The 18,628-nt window shown below is 32.4% G+C and overlaps 2 long non-coding RNA genes across 2 annotated transcripts; both read left to right on the top strand.

Annotated features, from left to right (window-relative positions):
- Window positions 1-1,062: 1,062 nt before the first annotated feature.
- On the top strand, window positions 1,063-2,388 carry LOC148627710 (uncharacterized). The gene is made up of 2 exons (XR_015919322.1): window positions 1,063-1,589; window positions 2,247-2,388. It is a non-coding gene; the product is annotated as an uncharacterized LOC148627710 (long non-coding RNA).
- A 10,729-nt stretch (window positions 2,389-13,117) lies between these two features.
- Window positions 13,118-14,925, top strand: LOC148627709 (uncharacterized). The gene is made up of 2 exons (XR_015919321.1): window positions 13,118-13,223; window positions 14,323-14,925. It is a non-coding gene; the product is annotated as an uncharacterized LOC148627709 (long non-coding RNA).
- Window positions 14,926-18,628: the final 3,703 nt, after the last annotated feature.

Genomic DNA, 18,628 nt, shown 5'->3' with positions numbered 1-18,628 from the left:
TGTATTTCGTTGAATTGAATTAGTTATTGTTTGTTTTAACTTTGTGTCTTGTCGACCGGGTCCCGCACAACAGCTTGATTAGCGTCTCCTTGAACTCTTGAACTCTTCACCCAAGGTAACCACGTTGTTCCGATTGAGTCGTAAGAAACCAAGTTGTGTACGCACTGGGTTCCCTGAGTTAGTTTGCTCTTTTATTTGTAAGTAGGGAGTTATATGTATACTCATACTCTTGTCATGTAAGTTAACTTTAATACAGCCTGTGTGTACATAAATAATTATTCGGAAAGAGGCTTTACTTTCAATTATAGAATTGAATTCTTTATAGATGTAAGGCAAATACACATTGTACTGGTAGGATCGAGTTTTAATGTATGATAATAAAGTCCGGAATCTTAATAAATTAAGTACAATTCTGTGAAAGAATCAGGCGATGGGTGGAACATCATTTTCTTCAGTATGGTCTTCCATGCCTCAAATACATTCAATTTATTTAGAAAACAACATTAAATCTATTAAATTTATCCTCAAGCATCTATGACATAGATATTTTTTTACTTCTTATCATGGGAAAAAGTGCTGGTAAATGTTCCCGCCAATTTCCATTGTGCATTTTAATTAAATTTGATCTATCAATGTAATAAAGAGACAAACTCCATGAACACTTTGATGTTTGTTTCTGGAGGTTATGAGGTAAAATAACTTCGATAATGCCATAAAATATCTGCGTTTTCCTTTATGCGCCACAACTAATATAAATTTAACATAATTCTTAAACAAAGACGTACTTAAAGATGCAAATAAAGTAATGAAAAGAAAACTATCCTGAGTATAACTTTTTGAATATTAAATATTTTTTGATTAAGCAGAAAGTTGAAACTTAAAAAGCACAAAGCAATATAATCATATATGCAAGCAAGTTCAACATTACGGATGCTCTCTAAATCAAATTAACATAGCTTCTGTGGTCCTTTTCACAAAAAAATAGTAAGTGTAAAATTAGTCGTAAAAAATGATGTCATAATAGAGTTAAGTATTGTGACGTCACAACTTACGACTAATTTTACTCTTACGATTTTTTGTGAAAAGGGCTGCTGTACCTTTGGATTTGTATTTGGAAAGAAAATTCGTTTATATACTCCGAAAGTATTATTGTTCGTGGGGTAAAAATTCTCGTGGATTTCGTAGGATTGGTAAACTATGAAATTTTGTTCTCAATCAGTAGAATATTTTCCATTCGCTTGAATGATAGAGTTGTGGAATCAACGAATTCAACAATCAGCGAACTAATAATTTTTCCCTAAACCAAAAACATTGGTTCCCATGAATAAAAGTACTGTCACAGTACTAGAAATAAAACTGTCGTAAAATGTTTGTTTTGAAGGTCTGTCAGGTTTCTATGAAAGTAAAATAATATACAACTTACATGTTTAAAATTGTTTTTAAAGCCATAATGAAGACTTTCATGGTAATGATACTTGCACTTACCAGTCTAAGTTTGTTTGAGTTTCCGTTTACCAGTTTCGGTAAAACTATAACATCACCAGTGATGGGATCATATGTTGTACAATTGCCAGATGGCAGAATACAAGGTACTTTTTGTTACTATTATACATTAATTAATATCAAATTAATGATCCTTAGTACTATATAATTATTTTCAACAGTTTGAATTGAACCAGAACGCCTAACTTTGTATTAAAGTTTGTCGCAGAGAATTATTTCTTTCGAGTTTTGAACCATATAATTTGAAGCAGGCCTAAGGCTATGCAAGAAATACAAAGAGAAAACAATAGTTATTTCAATCAAAGTGAGTTACAATATGGAGAAATTTTAAAACAGTATTGCTGTTGTATGTCTGTGTTTTTAGTTATCTTGATCTTTCATTCTGTTTAAATTTTTCTCTTTATGGTATGGCCCACTCAAAATTGAAGAAAATTAAGTTACCGTAGCAAATGTACATCGTACCATTTGTTCTGTTCTAACTTTGTTCTAAAAAAGATAAAAGTCTTCAAACAATAATATTCGACAAAATTGTAATCGTCATACTCTATTTTTAATTAGTTTATAACAATTTTATTTGCTCAACTGGATCAAATGGGAAAGGACACAAGTTAGTCAAACTTATGAAGTCATCTCCATTTTTAATACTTGTGTTTCCAATTTTTCTTAAGTTTTATATTGTAAAGTGGTAATTGTTTAATACATATTATATATCAAATATTAGTTATATACCTTCTCTCTTCCAGTTGTGACTTACTTACATGAGGATAAACAGCAACGAGTTGTTCGATGATTCCACATAGTACTAACGATAGTGATACAAGTCCATAATTATTAAACATTTCATTAGTACTTGTTTTAAATATGAATAAACAAGCTTCAAATTTCCCTCTTATTTCTGATTGAATATTTAAAAAAGCGTATTTTGCATAAAGAATAAAGGACATTTTCTAATTTCAAGTCCGATGTAAAGGAACATCTCCTTGAAATATAGTTAGCCTAATATTGGTCATTATGTATTGAAAATGATCTCATTTAAATTGCGGATTATAAAACAAAAGTGTGTTTCCTTTTTCTGACAGCGTAAATGTATTTGTCATTGAATTTTTTAAAGAGTAATCAAGGGAACCAAGATTTTAGCGAAAAAAATTATCCAGGGAAAATACCATACTTGTAAAACAGGCACACGCAACAAAGAAAATAAAAATGACCAAACTGATACATACAAAGCAACAAAAGTAAAAATCAGACTCCACTAAATAAATTAAGCATAGACCAGATGCAACAGTAGGGTAGGCGTCCTCTTCTTTTCTAGAAACACCCGTTGAGTTGTTTATAAAAAAAGTCAAGTCCATGGTAGACGAAAAAGGAAAAGAAAACAATGACACGTTGAACAAATCAATTTCCATGGTGAAGATGGTTACCCCGTGACGATCCACGAGTTCATGATGACGACCATAAATTTTTCGCAGTAATGACTTCAATCTTGTAGTAACATAAGCCTAATTGAAAGAAGTCTAGCACGATTCAAAAAGTCTGCGTAGTTACGGCCAGCTCTGGTATAACGCATGAGTTAGTTGTGATATGAAAACTCCATACGCATGTGCTATGTTGTCCACATATTAAAGGAAAGTTGACAATACGGAAAGAAAAGTTATTGCGTTTGTTATATAGTTTGGACAATAGTTTTCCTTTACCATTGATCGCTAAGTGTAGGTCAAGATATGATGCTGACTTTACAGTGTCTGTAGTATCCTTTATCACAATTTCTTTGGGGTAGATGCGATGTATAACACCCCCGAAACAAGGATAGTTTAACGATAGTACGTCATCTATATAGCAAAAACTGAGATTAAAGGATCTGGCTAAAAGATGTTCATTCTTTTGTATCAAATCAGCTATAAAATCAGCTTCATAAGAATGAAAGAGTAATTAAGGGAACCAAAGTTATAGCGGTACTCAAAAGAATGCAATCCAGGTAGAAAGACCATACATGGAAAACAGACATACACAACAAAGAACATAAAGTAACTAAAATAATACATACAATGTAACAAAAGTAAATGAGCAAGTCGGACTCCACTAAAAACTGGGAGCAGGGTATGCGTCCTTTGCTTTTTAAAAAGTTTTAAAAATATATTTTGTTAAACAGTCGCTTTTTTTTTGGGGGGGGGGCATCTGAAGCTTTGGTCGATTTAAACCATGTCTGGAATGTGAGTGGAAGGAATTTCATTTCCCAAAACATCAAAAAAAGAAGGAGCAGTTTTTGCTTAAATAGAAACCTTTATCTTGCAACTAAAAAACAATAAAGAAAAACGAACGCAATAAAACAAAATAAATCAAAATCGAAATTAAAATATTTTTTTGTAGACTGACCTCCTATAAACAGCTACAAAACTTTTTTTATAAAGTTCAACGTTTAGGTTTTACTTGATTAGGCATTTTAATATAAATACATATCCGAATTTTATTGGATAAAAGTTTGAAATATAAGTTAATATAATTTCAAATAAATATGACATATTGCTATTATTCAGCAATCCCGAGCAACGCATGAAACAGCATTATTAGTATCAAAACCATATTGTGTAAACATAGAAAAACTTATGTGTGACAAACATATATAGTTGATAAAATCATATGTTGAAATATTATGAAAGTAGAGTGCTTTGAATTAAAACAAGAGTCTCTCAAAGGACGTGAATCACTCACCTGGCAAACCAAGCCCTATACACTAAGTAAGTAAAGGTATCAGGCTCTGTTACCATGTTAAAAAAAATGCTTATAGAGCATATATTGAATGCTGTAAGATCAATTGAGTACCTAAGGCACTGTAAAATGTTGGAAATGCCTTTATAGTATTTTAAAGCATCTGGAAAAAAATGGGCTTGCGTCCTTTTATGCCCTGTTATTCAACCGGACTTGAGGGGGCATTAGCCCAGTATATACTTGCTGAAAAAAGTTAACAAAATAAATCATGGTTATACAACATTTTCATCATCACCATTCAACTCAGGAAACCAATTATCGTTGTAATCAAAGCAAGTATAGCAATTAGCGGAGAAAAGCCAGCCATTTTGAAAATGGCCGAATACCATGTTTCATAGAAACCAAAAATCATTGGAATCTGAGCAACTGGTGAAAATGGTCGCAAAATATCAGCTATTTCAAAAATGACCACTTAGAAAATGCAATACTGCCAGTCAACTCAGAATATAATGTTTGTCTTTTGAATAGCTTTCATCGTCATTATTCTTCTATAGCTCTTTTTTTTAATATTGACGGCATGTTTTACAACCAATGAATGTTTTTAACAATCTGTTAGTGCTGGATAACATAAGCAAACACTTATGCCAACTTTTATTAAGTTTTGTCGCATGACTTAAGAGAAGATGTTAAAAGTTGTGCACGCACGTAAAAAACGACAAAAAAATGTTTCAGCGGTTATAACTCCTGGTGACAAATCAATTTAAATATTTCGGTAAAGGTCTGTCTTCGTCTTCTGATGGTGAACAATAATACCCTCCATCAGAATTTTGCTAAATTCAACGGTTTTTGATCCCTAAGTTCTATGTTTAAGTAACAGCTACAATGTTTTCGACGTTTTTCGAATTTTAAACAAGCAGTTCGTGAAGAAACAATCTTTCTAAGTTCATTTGAATTGGAATATTAGTTTCAAAGAAGAATAGCTTTTGAAAAATAATAACATAAAAAATAACCCAAAATGTCGAAAAAGGCCAATAACTCAGACACAGAAACCAGTGCATAGGTAGCACTTATCATGCTGAACACTTACACTGCCAGAATTTGTCCTAAGTAACAATCATGCTAAGTTTCATTCAATTTTTTTCATTATTTGCAAAAGAGAGGATGTTTGAAAGAAATTGTTAACGACGACGACAGACGACGACGCCAAATGAAGGCAATAGCTCACATAGCCTACTGCCAGGTGAGCTTAAAATGTACCATTTTCTCAATTCTGAAAGAATGAAGTGTTACAGTATACAAGTGACAGCATATTGGATAGCCGTATTCTCTCACGACATTTTTTTTTTTGCATCTAGGGTTTTTTTTAGGAATCTGGATTTGCAATAGAGTACCTGTCCAAGTATTTTCCAACCTTGTGAAGAAGTATTCCCCAATGTTCCCAAATCTCTCAACATCGACACAAAACATTAAGACTGGTCTTACATGTATTTGGTTGCAAAAATTCGTAAGATTCCATACATAGAAAGGTATACAGCTTGATCTTCATCTTACTCTACCAAGAAGACGTCAAGCCGACCTATTTTTGCATTCATACGAGACTGAGTCTCTTTAGAATCTAGTTAAAAATAATAATATGAAAGATGCTTTATCCTTTAATTTAACGCACAGCTATATTTATGATGTATTGTCCATTTACAACCCTTCTTTTGGTTAATGGTTACCCTACATATATCCACCAGAGCTCGAGTTACAGGAGACCATAGAATCAGCTTGTTCAGTATTTATTATGTACCTACATCTCGAATTCGACAATAGTATTCATCTCAGTATAACGATTTATAATAAGAGACAACTTTAGTTTTAAAATTATAAATTTGTCTTACCTATGCAGCACTATATCTCCTGCATATGGTATTTATATTTCACAGTTGATTCTTCTACGCTAGAACAAATACTGTTCTGATTCCCTTGAACGCCATAAATATCTGCGTTACAGACTCCTGAATCAGGGATATGAGGAAAAAGGTCTCTTACCTAACTTCAAATATCAGATCTTGGTGGAAGTTTCGTCTTAAACAATGAGTAATGATTGCTTTTAGTAAATCATTCTTTGTGATTATTTAACAACTGATTTACCGATTTTGACTATTGCATGCATATGCTATTAATTCACCACCGGTATATTCAATATTCCATTTCGTTTAAAATGTCTACCAAGTCAGGACCATTGTGGTACCATATACCCCGTGATATATTTTTTTTGTCAGATTTAATTTAAATTTGGCCTGATTATGGATCGGATTGTTGTTGTTACTCTTCTCAGTGCGTATTTTTACATAAACCCTCACTTACAATTCTATTGTAGAACTTTTTAAATTGTGCATTTCGAATAACATTTTTAGTACATGCCTGAGACAAATATCTTCCAAAAGAATGAAACAAAATGTTTAATTCTATTTATTATTAATAAGGACGGTAAACTTTTGGTTTGATGAACGTGTTATTTTACAGGTGAACATTGCAATATCTGATAATTATATTTAAGCCCCTCTTGTAATAAATGATAATTAAAACATATATAATTTAATATTAATACTTTGAGATTATAAAGTTACAGTAATTAAAATCTAGTTCTTTTTAAAAAAAAATCTAGCATATGTACAAAAGTGAAGCGTTTTAAAACAAAATGAAATTCCCTCATGTCATGGAGAGTGATTTTATTGCATTTATCATCGTAAAATAATTTCAAACTGTTACACATGTTTACAAATCCAATTGCAACAACTGGAGAGGAATAACTCTTTTGTCCATTCCTAGTAAAATCCTATTCAGTATAATCTTACAAAGAATGAAAGAAGAGATTGATAGCAAGCTGAGAGATGAACAAGCTGGATTTAGACAAGAACGATCATGTGTCGACCAGATTGCTACACTCAGAATAATTATTGAGCAAACGATCGAATGGCAGTCATCCCTATATCTAAACTTTATTGACTTCCAGAAAGCATTTGACAGCATAGATCATCAGGTCTTGTGGAACATTCTAGGACACTATGGGATTCCACCTAAGATTATTTCCATGATTAAGTTACTGTATGAAGAATTCTCTTGTCAGGTCATACATGCTGGTACATTGACGGATCCTTTCCCTGTAACAACTGGCGTAAGGCAAGGATGCATTCTCTCTCCCCTTCTCTTTCTCATAGTCATCGACTGGATAGCAACAACAGCTTACAACGACCCTCATGGTATACAATGGACACTAACATCTCGTCTAGAAGACCTCGAATTTGCAGACGACATATGCACACTATCGCATCGTCTTCAAGATTCCCAACACCAGGTCAACCATCTCGAAGAAACAGCTAAAAGAACAGGATTGTATATCAACACAGCCAAAACCAAAGCCATGAGAATCCAACAAAACCAGATGGATCCAATATTGGTAAATAACCAACAGATAGAGAATGTAGATAAATTTACCTACCTTGGAAGTGTCATGAGTACAACTGGAGGCACTGACGAAGATGTACAAGCCAGAAAGATGAAAGCATTACAGGCTTTTTCCATTCTAAAGCCAGTATGGAAAAGTAGAACACTGAGAACGGCTACTAAGATCAGAATTTTCAACAGCAATGTTAAGTCTGTCCTGTTATATGGTTGCGAGACCTGGAGAGAAACAGAAAACACCATGAAATCTATACAAGTCTTTGTTAACAAGTGCCTAAGAAATATACTGAATATCAGATGGCCAGAAAAAATAACAAACAAGAATCTCTGGCAAAGAACAAAACAACAACCAATAGAAAACACTATTCGAACCCGAAAATGGAAATGGATTGGTCATACTTTAAGGAAGAACAATAAAAACGCTACAAAGCAAGCTTTAGATTGGAATCCCCAAGGGCAAAGAAAAAGAGGAAGACCAAATAACACCTGGAGGAGGGGTTTGAACTCTGAACTGAAGAGAGTAGGACCAACGTGGAAAAATTGTAACACCATCGCCCAAAACCGAAGCGAATGGAGAGAACCTGTAGTCGCCCTATGTCCACCCATGGAAGAAATGGAATAAATCAAAAAATCACACATGTTTACAAAGTCAGTTCAATTTTACACTTGAATAGAGATGCACATAAATTTACATTGAAGTTCTGTTTTAGTTTGAAATTAACGTAATGGAGCTAGCTGTTGGTTTTTTATCCACTGCGCTTTTTCATCCATTTCTTTGTAAGTAGTGAAATCAATGGAATTATCTACAAAAAATGTATCGTTTAGTTTTAATTTCATTGTAATGATTTTCAGATCATTAAAAACATATCAGAAATAATAACAGTTTTTTTTAAATAAAAGAAAATATATTAAAAATACACAATAAGTGGGGAAAATATCAAATCACTTGTTTTTGAATCTTGCACATAACAGATTGAGCAAACTGTAAATCACGGTTAATTTTGTACAAGCAATTTGGTTTGAAAAAAGTTTTTTTTTCGCGTACTGAACTTAATACATAAAATAAACATTGCAATTTGATTCTGCCATGCTGCTAGTGTTAGGTCTTTTAATTGTTTATTCCGAAAAATAAAATTGTCAACAACGAACAACTTGGGGAAACAAGAAGAACAACAACTTGAAAAGATTTGATAATGAAAATGTTATATAAGCAACAACAACAATGACAATTATCATAATATGAGTCAGGTGTAACCTGTAAGAGAACCAAATTGAATACAAACATAGATATTATTATAATTTCTTTCGAAATAATGAAATCACCAACAGTTTCACATGTAAATAAACAACGATTTATTTTTCTTCATAATTTAACAAAGTTAATAATTAAATGTTGTTAAAGAACACACTTTGTATTCCAGTCAAACTGAAATCATGCTCTCAGTACTTCTAAGGTCAAAGGTTAAATTTGCATTGATTACCATTATGAGGACTTCGTACCCTAATATTTTAATAACACTCTTCGTGTTAAGTGTGGAGTAATCAATTGGCATGTGTGACATATACCTCCGCGTGGTGGGGCTGTGGTTAGAACAAAAGAATTTTCTCCGCCGCTGTTTATGTTGACTAAAGCATACTCATCGATTAGCCTGCAGTTTACACGAAAGGGTCTATGATAATAATAAAATTAAATTTCTGTTTTCAGTCATTATGTTCATTTATATCCACATGCCTTTGATTAAATTCATAAATCCGTAAAGGAAGTTCTTCCACTAAGGATTATCTAGTATATTTTTATTTTATCTTTATCTTGTTGACATATTACCACATATCAATATATATTTCGCAATACAAATAGTTAAAGAGTGATTCATTTACTCATATTAAGTAATGTATGGTTTGTTCGCAATATTGTCTAATTCAAAACCTGTTCGTTGTAAGAATTAAAACATATTCTTTTCAAAGTAAGTTATGTGGAGAGAACATCCTGGTTTTTATGCTAAAAATAAATAACTGAATCAATAGGTCGGAAGTAAGTGTTTATACTAGAATTTCATTTTAAAAACTAACATTAGGATTGGGTAGAAAAGGTAAAAGAGTAATCAAGGGAACCAAGGTTATAGCGGTAATCAAAAGAATGTAATCCAGGGACAAAGACCAGACATGGAAAACAGACATACACAACAAAAAACATAAAGTAACTAAAATCATACATACAAACTAACAAAAGTAAATAAGCAACTCGGACTCCACTAAAAACTGGGAGCATGGACCAGGTGCACCGGTAGGATAAGCGTCCTCTGCTTTTCTAGAAACACCCGCCGAGTTGCTCATAAAAAGTCAAGTCCGGGGTAGACAAACGAGGAAAGGAAAACTACGACCGGTTGAATAAATCTGTTTTCATGGTGCTGATGGATACACTATAATGATCCACGAGTTCATGATGACGACCATAAAACTTCTGTAGTGATGACTTCAATCTTGTAGCAACATAACCCTGTTCCAGAAGCCTATTTGTGAGAGTTTTAGCGCGATACAAAACGTCTGCGTAGTGTCGGCAAACTCTGGCATAACGTATGAGTTGTGATATGAACACTCCATACGCAGGAGCCGAAGGGACGTTGCCACAGATGAAAGGGAAGTTGACAATTCTGAATGAAAAGTCATCACGTTTGTCGTAAAGTTTGGTCAATAGTTTTCCTTTACCATCGATTTATAAGTGTAGGTCAAGATATGAGGCTGACTTCACAGTGTCTGTAGTATCATAGTATATGTACATATGCACATAAAAATGCAATAAACAAAACAAACAGAAAGCAATCTGAAAAAAATGTTATAAAATGTTTACTTGTAGTGAAAATTCACAAAACAACATAATTGTTTCTTTCACTGAAAAAAAAATGTGATAGAGGTATATACGATTCATCAAATTACATTTATAATGAGGATATTTAACAAGATTTCCCTGTAGTTCTTAAACGTCTTATTTCGCCGATCTTATTCAACAGATCATGCCTGAATTTAAATTTAAAATTATAACAGTAAAGGATGTTTATGTTAACGCTTTTAAATGAAATTATATTGAGAAGTAATCTCGGTGTAATGAAATGCACTAGCATTTACATTGTAACGTTCGAAAATTCGGTACAATATTTCATCACACGTACATATTTTATGCTGAAATACTGTGAGTTGATTAGATAGAGATTTTCAAAACCCACCAGGGTCCTCTTCGAAACGTTTCATCAACGTTTACCAAAACAAATACAAAAATTGCCGTATTATGGAAGAGAAAAAAAGGTAAAATATAGGTGAAAAAAAAACGAAAATGTTGAACTATTCGAAGTAGTGTGTAATAAATTTAATCAGGAACTCATAACGAAACGACTCGAGATTGTCAGCTGTTTGAAGCAAAATCACCCTTACTGGTTAAAAAAGAATCATACTAAAGTATTATGCATTACTGTTTGTTTCCGTTTTATCGTTCTATTTGACATGACTTGTGCAAGGGGAAGAGGATCTTCCCGGTTCGGTAGCTCATACCGATCCTATAGATCCTACCGCTCCTCATATCGCTCCTATTCGAACTCTTACGATTATGACTATTACGATTACTCTTCATATAGCGCTGGGTAAGTGAGTGATATATTTATAAAGAATATTTTGTCCGTAACCAATTGATAATGTTTAAACGATCGGCATGAACAATTTCGCAAATTAAAAAACTGTTCATTTCATTCAGGTTCTATTGCGGTAAGGTATATGGAAAAAAATTAGAGAAAATCAAATAAAAAAAATCCAGGACGTACATTTCACAAAGAAAATAAGTATGAATCAAACGAAAATTTTACCGACATCAAGAATGGTGGAAGATGGTATAGTTTTTAATCTCCATTCGAAGGGAAAAACAGAAATACGTGACTTACAAGTAAATTTTAGTAGCGAATTATTTCTTCTCGTTTTAATATAATATAAACTTTTTTTTCAAATCTTCCTACGTCGGAATAATTGTTAGGGTCGTAATGGTTGTCACAATTATCATATTTGTAACTATGTATCTTTGTACTAAACGTCCGAGTTCAACGGTCACAGCTACTTCTACCATCGGCCCTGTAACGACAACTGTGATGTAGCATCGCCAAGGTCAGATGAATTCAAATGTTTAATCACATTTCCGTACCCATTTATTTTAAACAGTAGAATGATTAAAAAAAGCGTTGCATATGAACAGGCATAATAAAATAAATTGGACCTAGCAAATGGTATGTTAAAAACATTTAAATGCATTTTCTCAACCTTGCTATATCAACACTTAAAAAATAATTTCAGTTCTCTCATATTTTCTATACTTTCTGTTTCTACAAAACAAGTTTTCTTGTAGGAAACATATTATTTAATACAGTCTTATTAAAATGTAAAATTTCAGATCATCGACCACTTTCCATGCACACATGACACATATTCAGTACCGGTAAGATCACATCCATCTTATAATGGTGCATTACCAACTCAGAACGATGTCTTTTCAAGACCAGGACCTGCATATGCAGTACAACAAAATGTACCATACCCACTTCCGCCTGGATATATTGAGTCGTCAAACAAATGAAAACATGGAAGGACAACAAAATATTTTTTTTGGAAAAAAATATCATTTGTTGTTTAAAGACATTATGCATTGATAAGCTTTTTTGAGATTTCACTTTTTTCTGAGTATTTTTGATTTCACAGCATTATGCACTTTATTACTTCTCGTTATTGTATATCAATGCTGAGGTTTTGTTAAGATTCAGCAATATCAAAAACCAGGCCATTTCTACATAAAATGGTTTAAGGTATAGTTTTAATCAGGAATATAAAACTGTTTTTGCCCCATGTTACAAAAGCTTTTGAAATTAAAAAAAAAATAAGTGTCATAAAGAAAAGAAAATATACTGCATATTTGGAGTTTCGTCTGTTCAATTGCCAGCTATAATGATGGATAAACTTGTTAAGACTCACCTAGTACTTGATGTTATGCCGTAGTGCGCCTGACATGAGCTTAATATCAGACATAACTGTTCGAATCTCGAATTTGTAATACTTAAAGAGATTCTTGTATTTTCCAGCAAAAAAAAAAGACATAAAACGCTACAATTTAATGGGTGAAAGTTGGAACAGATTCTGGATTAAGTCATACATCTTTTTATACAAAAAATGGGTAAGCTAAACTTGTTTTAATATACTTGAATATATATATATATATATATTTTCAAATATATTTGAATTTCAACTTATGCATAAACTAATAAAAAGATATGAGATATTACTGCATTAAATAGACGCAGAAAAAATTACTTATCATATTTCTGTACAAATACTGTCTATTATTTCCTCTGTTGGCAAAGAGATGATATTAAGAACACACCTTATATTAAACCTTATTTGACACTTTTTTATTGTTAAATTTAAATAATTTCTCTCGCGTGAATAGTTTACCATCCAGCTACTGCATTAGTCAAGACTACGCTTGATTACAATGGATGTAGTTTTTGGTATTTTATCAAGGGTACTTTTGTTCTTTGGTGAGTATTAATATAGAAAAATTCATTAGAAAACTGAATTACTAGAATATGATCGCAAATGCCGATAAATGCAATGTTTCACCGAGATCGCAGAACTTGAACAGTCAAGCTTGCTCGGCACGCGAGTATATATATTTTGGCTATGCACGACAATCAATTGATTATCATATTTTTCAAAGATTTGCTCACTAATATATTAAATGTCAAATTTTAAATTTTGTACACGGCTGATCGAAATTCCAAAATCACCACTGACATCAGATAAAGTAAACGTCATTAAAAAACTGTGATGAGAGATTTTGACGAGGAAAACACTGTTGAAATGAAACGTTACTTTCATATAATAAACATCTATTTTCTCCCAATAGACCGCAAATTTGTTTTTCTTGTAGAATTTCGGAAGTGGCGAAAATAAAATTCAAACTATTTTTTGTAGTACCATAACCGTTATCTTATTACTTACTGTCAAGCGGTCTATTAACAATATCATTTCCATTGTCCTGGCAAAAATTTTAGATTATAATACTTAATAATGTAAGGTAGCAGGATTACAATACTTCATGACAATGGTAGCAGTGAACTATCAAATGTACATTATGTAATAAATCTTGCTACTTCACATGTGAAATAAATTTTGAGTTTAACTTTCGAACTTTTTCCTATAAAGTCTTGTGACGATCCTTTTTCATTTCATTGTCAGTTTTATTTTTACTGTGTTTTTCAGGCCTGTCTAATAACTTTTATTTGTAACACATTCAAAAATATCATGTGTTTTAACTATAACTTTCTTTTTTTTTGCCTCCAACCGAACTATAGATAGTTTAGTTCATTTATATTTGCCAATTTTTTGTACCTTTTAAAATTATGTTGATGTACATATTTGTTTAGTCTCTTCTATTGAACATCGAAATTTTTATGTTTGGAGTGTAAAAATAACTTGAACCAGCCATACCTTAATGAGAATCTTGTTTTTGCATTTATACGAGACTGAGTGTCGTCAGAATTTTGTTAAGAATAAAATTATAAAAGATGCTTTATACTTTAATTTCACACACAGCTATATTTATGATGTATTTTCCAATTACAACCCTTCTTTCAGTAAATGGTTACCCATGGATTGCCGCTATAACCTTGGTTCCCTTGATTACTCCTACATATATCCACCAGAGGTCGAGTTAAAGGAGACCACAGATTTCTTATAAAATGGACGACTTCAGTTTTAAATTATAAATTTATCTTGCCTGTGCATCAAAATGCCTTTATTTTCAACATAATCACAATTGATTCTTCTATGCTAGAACAAGTACCAACTATTCTGATTTCCTTGAACACCATAAATATCTGCGTGACTCCTGATTCAGAGAAATGAGGAAATGTGTCTCAAAAGGTCTCTTATCTAATTTCAGATGTCAGTTCTTGATTGAAAAATACTCTTCTAGAACAATAAGTCGCGATTGCCTTTTGTAAATCATTCTTTGTTCTTATTTGACAAATAATTTAACGATTTTGACACTATAGGATGTAAATGCTATTTAATCAACACCGATATATTCACGCCGCAATGATGAAGATGGAGATTTTGCGCGCTGTAAAAACTATATTTAACCTTCCATTTCGTTTGAAATGTCAGGACGATTGCGGTACCAGATACTCCGGCAGTGTATTTTTATTTTTCGTATTAAATTTGGAATTGGCTTGGTCATGGATGCGTTTTTCTGACATAAACCCTCCCTTACAATTCAGCTGTGATAATTTTTTAAGCCCCTCTGGTATATATATATATACAACGTCTCAGAATGTGACGACTCTATTCTCTACACTGCTCCATCGGATCAAATTGATACAGGGAAGATAACGTAAACATATAGAAGGGTCTGAAAAATGCCCAACGATGTTAGAACTGTCAAATTTGCGAAGGGGCTTGCGATTATATATATCGCAAATTTGATAGTTCTAATATCGGTGGGAATTTTCAGACCTTTCTATATATATATATATATATATATATATATATATATATATATATATATATATATATATATATATATATATATATATATACATAAACGTCTAAATACGTCACCAAATGGTGGTACAATTTACATAGAATATTTCGGATAACTGATATCCTTCTTCAGCATAAAACTGATAAAGTTCAAGATCAAAAATTAAAACAGAATCAGAAGCTGAATCACATACGCTGTGGATAATTGTACCTTTATCAAAGGCACACATAAGCAAATGATAAGGAGCCTGAATGAAAATAACAAAGGGGGTCTTTCTATCGAAATTAAATATAAAAATAAAAATTAACTGTAAAAATTAAACAACAACAAAAAAACAAACAAACAAAAAAAACGGCAAACCAACTGATAGTCACCAATATTTATCTCCCAATAGTTGTCATCCAAAACATTGTACTAAAAGCATACCATACAGCCAGGCACTTCGAATTCGGTGCATTAGCTCATCTGACGATACCACCAACAAACGTCTAGATGAACTCCATGGTCATTTGTTATCGCGTGGCTATAAATCAACAGATATAGATCGGGGATTTGAACGTCCTAACAACATCAGCCGTAAAGATCTCCCCGAGTACAAACCTAAGAAAAAGAAAAAGGGTTCCTTTTGTACTTACATACCATACAGCCTTTGGGAAACTCTCGCAGCTACTGCATTCAAATTGGGAAGATATTCAAATACATCCTAAGCTCTCCAAGCTCTTTCCTGGGCCCCGGGCCTGGCATTCTGTAGACCTAGGAGCCTAAGAGATGCCCTTGTAAGAGCAGAGATTTAATCTCAGCCCAAACAAAATACAACGGGACTGTGTCGACCATGTGGAGATAAAAGATGTAAGACCTGTACCCAGATACTGCACACCAAAACGTTTAAAAGCTACTGCACTGGAAAGGAATTTGCCATGTTTTGCGACGTGACTTACAAAACCGAAAATACCATATACCTTCTCCAGTGCCGATGAGGTATGCAGTACGTGGGCGAAACAGAACAACCTTTCAACAGGCGTATGAATGATCATCGCAGTGACTACAAATGCAAACCACACCTCCCTCTGAGTCGCCATCTTAGATCTGCCGGACACTCCCAGGAGGATCTCCACAACATTGTTGTTACGATCATAGAACATAATAAAAACTGGTCAAATGTAAAAGTGTGTCTCGGGAATGCTTTTGGATGAAGAAGTTACAAACAACTTTTCCAGATGGAATAAACGAGAAAAAATAATCCATTTTTAGGTCTTGGTCTAAGGCTGGTACAGCACTACTTGCTATACATCAATACGCCGTACTACTATATTTTGACTTTTTTCCAGTAAGAGTGATTGTTTACTTTTATTTAGTCATATTAATCATATATTAATATAGCAAAAAAAAATGACTTATTGATTTATCCACACGGGTTGATATCATTATTCATCTTTCTATCATTTTCATACTTTTATATATTTTCACTAATTATATTTTCAAGTGTTAAAATGTCGGTTAAGTTTCGGTTTATACTTTTGAATACAAACTTTTCTTTTATTAATACAGTTTCATTATGGAATTCATAAAAACGGAAATATTGTATAGATCTTATTTCCACAATTCTCTAAATATCCGCTCAATTGTATTTTGCGATATAATGAAGTTTTGATTTGTTGTCGATAGACTGTAAATCTTTTCCGGAGTGATGTTTCCGTTTGTTCAATATAGTTTTCCTCGCAGCCACTTCAAGTTACAATGTACGAAAGATTTTCTGAGGTACAAGTGAAATCTTCTTCCGCAAAACTAGCATATGTACGAAATAAAGCGTTTAAACCACAATAAAATTCTCTTACGTCATAGAAAATGATTTTATTGCATTTACCATTGAAAAATAATTTATACTGTTTCACATCTTTACACTCAGCTCAATTTTACACTTGAAAAGAGATGCATTGAAGTGCTCTGTTAGTTTTAAATTACCGTAATGGAGCTAGATGTTGGTTTATTACCCACTGTACTTCTACATCTATTTCTTGGTAAGTAGTGAAACCAAAGGAACTGTCTACAAGTACATGTATCGTTTATTTATTTTTATTTCATTGTAATGGTTTTCGGATCGTTGAAAACAAATCAGCAATTATCATACCTCTGGTAAAATGAGAGTACAAATATTAAAAATAAACAATAAGTGTGAAAAAATATCAAATCACTTGTTTTCACAAACATTGTACAAAACAGATTGAACAAACTACAAATCGCGGTTTGTTTTGTAATTAAATATTTTCTTTATTCATTATTACAAACGATTTGGCTTGAAATTAGTGTTTTTTTTTTCGCGCACTGAACTTAATTTGCACTTGGATTATGCTATGCTGCTATGTCTTTGAATTATCTATTCCGAAAAATAAAATTGTCAATAATGAACAACTTTGGAAACATTTTGCAAGAAAAACAACGACTTGAAAAGATTGATCATGAAAGTAGTTATATTAGCAACTACAACAATGATAGTAATCATAATATGAGGCAGGTGTAATCTCTGTAAGAGAACGAAGTTTAATATATTAATATATTTTTTAAAGTGAAGATGTACATCAACAACGATTTATTTTTCTTCATATTTAACAAAGCTGTATACATTTAATGTTTTTAAAGATACGAAACTAAAAACATCTTTGCTTTATATTACCCTTGATATTCCAGTCAGACTGAAGTCATGCTCTCAGTACTTCTAAGGTTAAAGTTACATTCGCATTGATTACCATTATGAGGACGTCTTTCCTTTATAATAACATTCTGCGTGTTAACAGTAGAGTATTCAATATGCATGTGTGACATATACCTCTGCATGTTGGGGCTGTGGTTAGAACAAAAGAATTCTTTCCGCTGCTGTTTATGTTAACTATAGCATACTCATCGACTTGCCTGCAGTTTACACGAAACGGTCTATGATAATAATAATAATATGATAATTAATTGGAAAGAGTGAATAACCAAAATATTATTACAAGTCCCGAAGAACGCCCAGATTTAACAAGTGTGCGGAACTTGATCTGCGCACGAGTTAAATCCTAAAAAAAATTATTCATTTACTCATATTAAGTAATGTATGGTTTATACGCAATATTGTCTAATTCAAAACCAGTTCTTGTTTAAGAATTAAAACATATTCTTTTCAAAGTAAGTTCTGTAGAGTGAACATCCATGTTTTTAGTTTAAATATGAATAACTGAATCAATATGTCGAAAGTAAGTGTTCATACTACAATTTCATTAAAAAAAAACTAAATTAAGATTGGGTAGAAAAGATAAAATGTAAATGTGCACATAAAATGCAATAACCAAAACAAACACAGAGCTATCTGAAAAAAAACTCTTGCAAAGTGTTCACCCGTTGTGAAAATACATAACACAACAC

The sequence above is a fragment of the Perna viridis genome, chromosome 1, assembly GCF_037379345.1.
Source record: "Perna viridis isolate PV_CMFRI_1.1 ecotype Kerala chromosome 1, ASM3737934v1, whole genome shotgun sequence".
NCBI classification, from domain to species: domain Eukaryota; kingdom Metazoa; phylum Mollusca; class Bivalvia; order Mytilida; family Mytilidae; genus Perna; species Perna viridis.
This window is presented reverse-complemented; position numbering and strand designations above follow the sequence as displayed.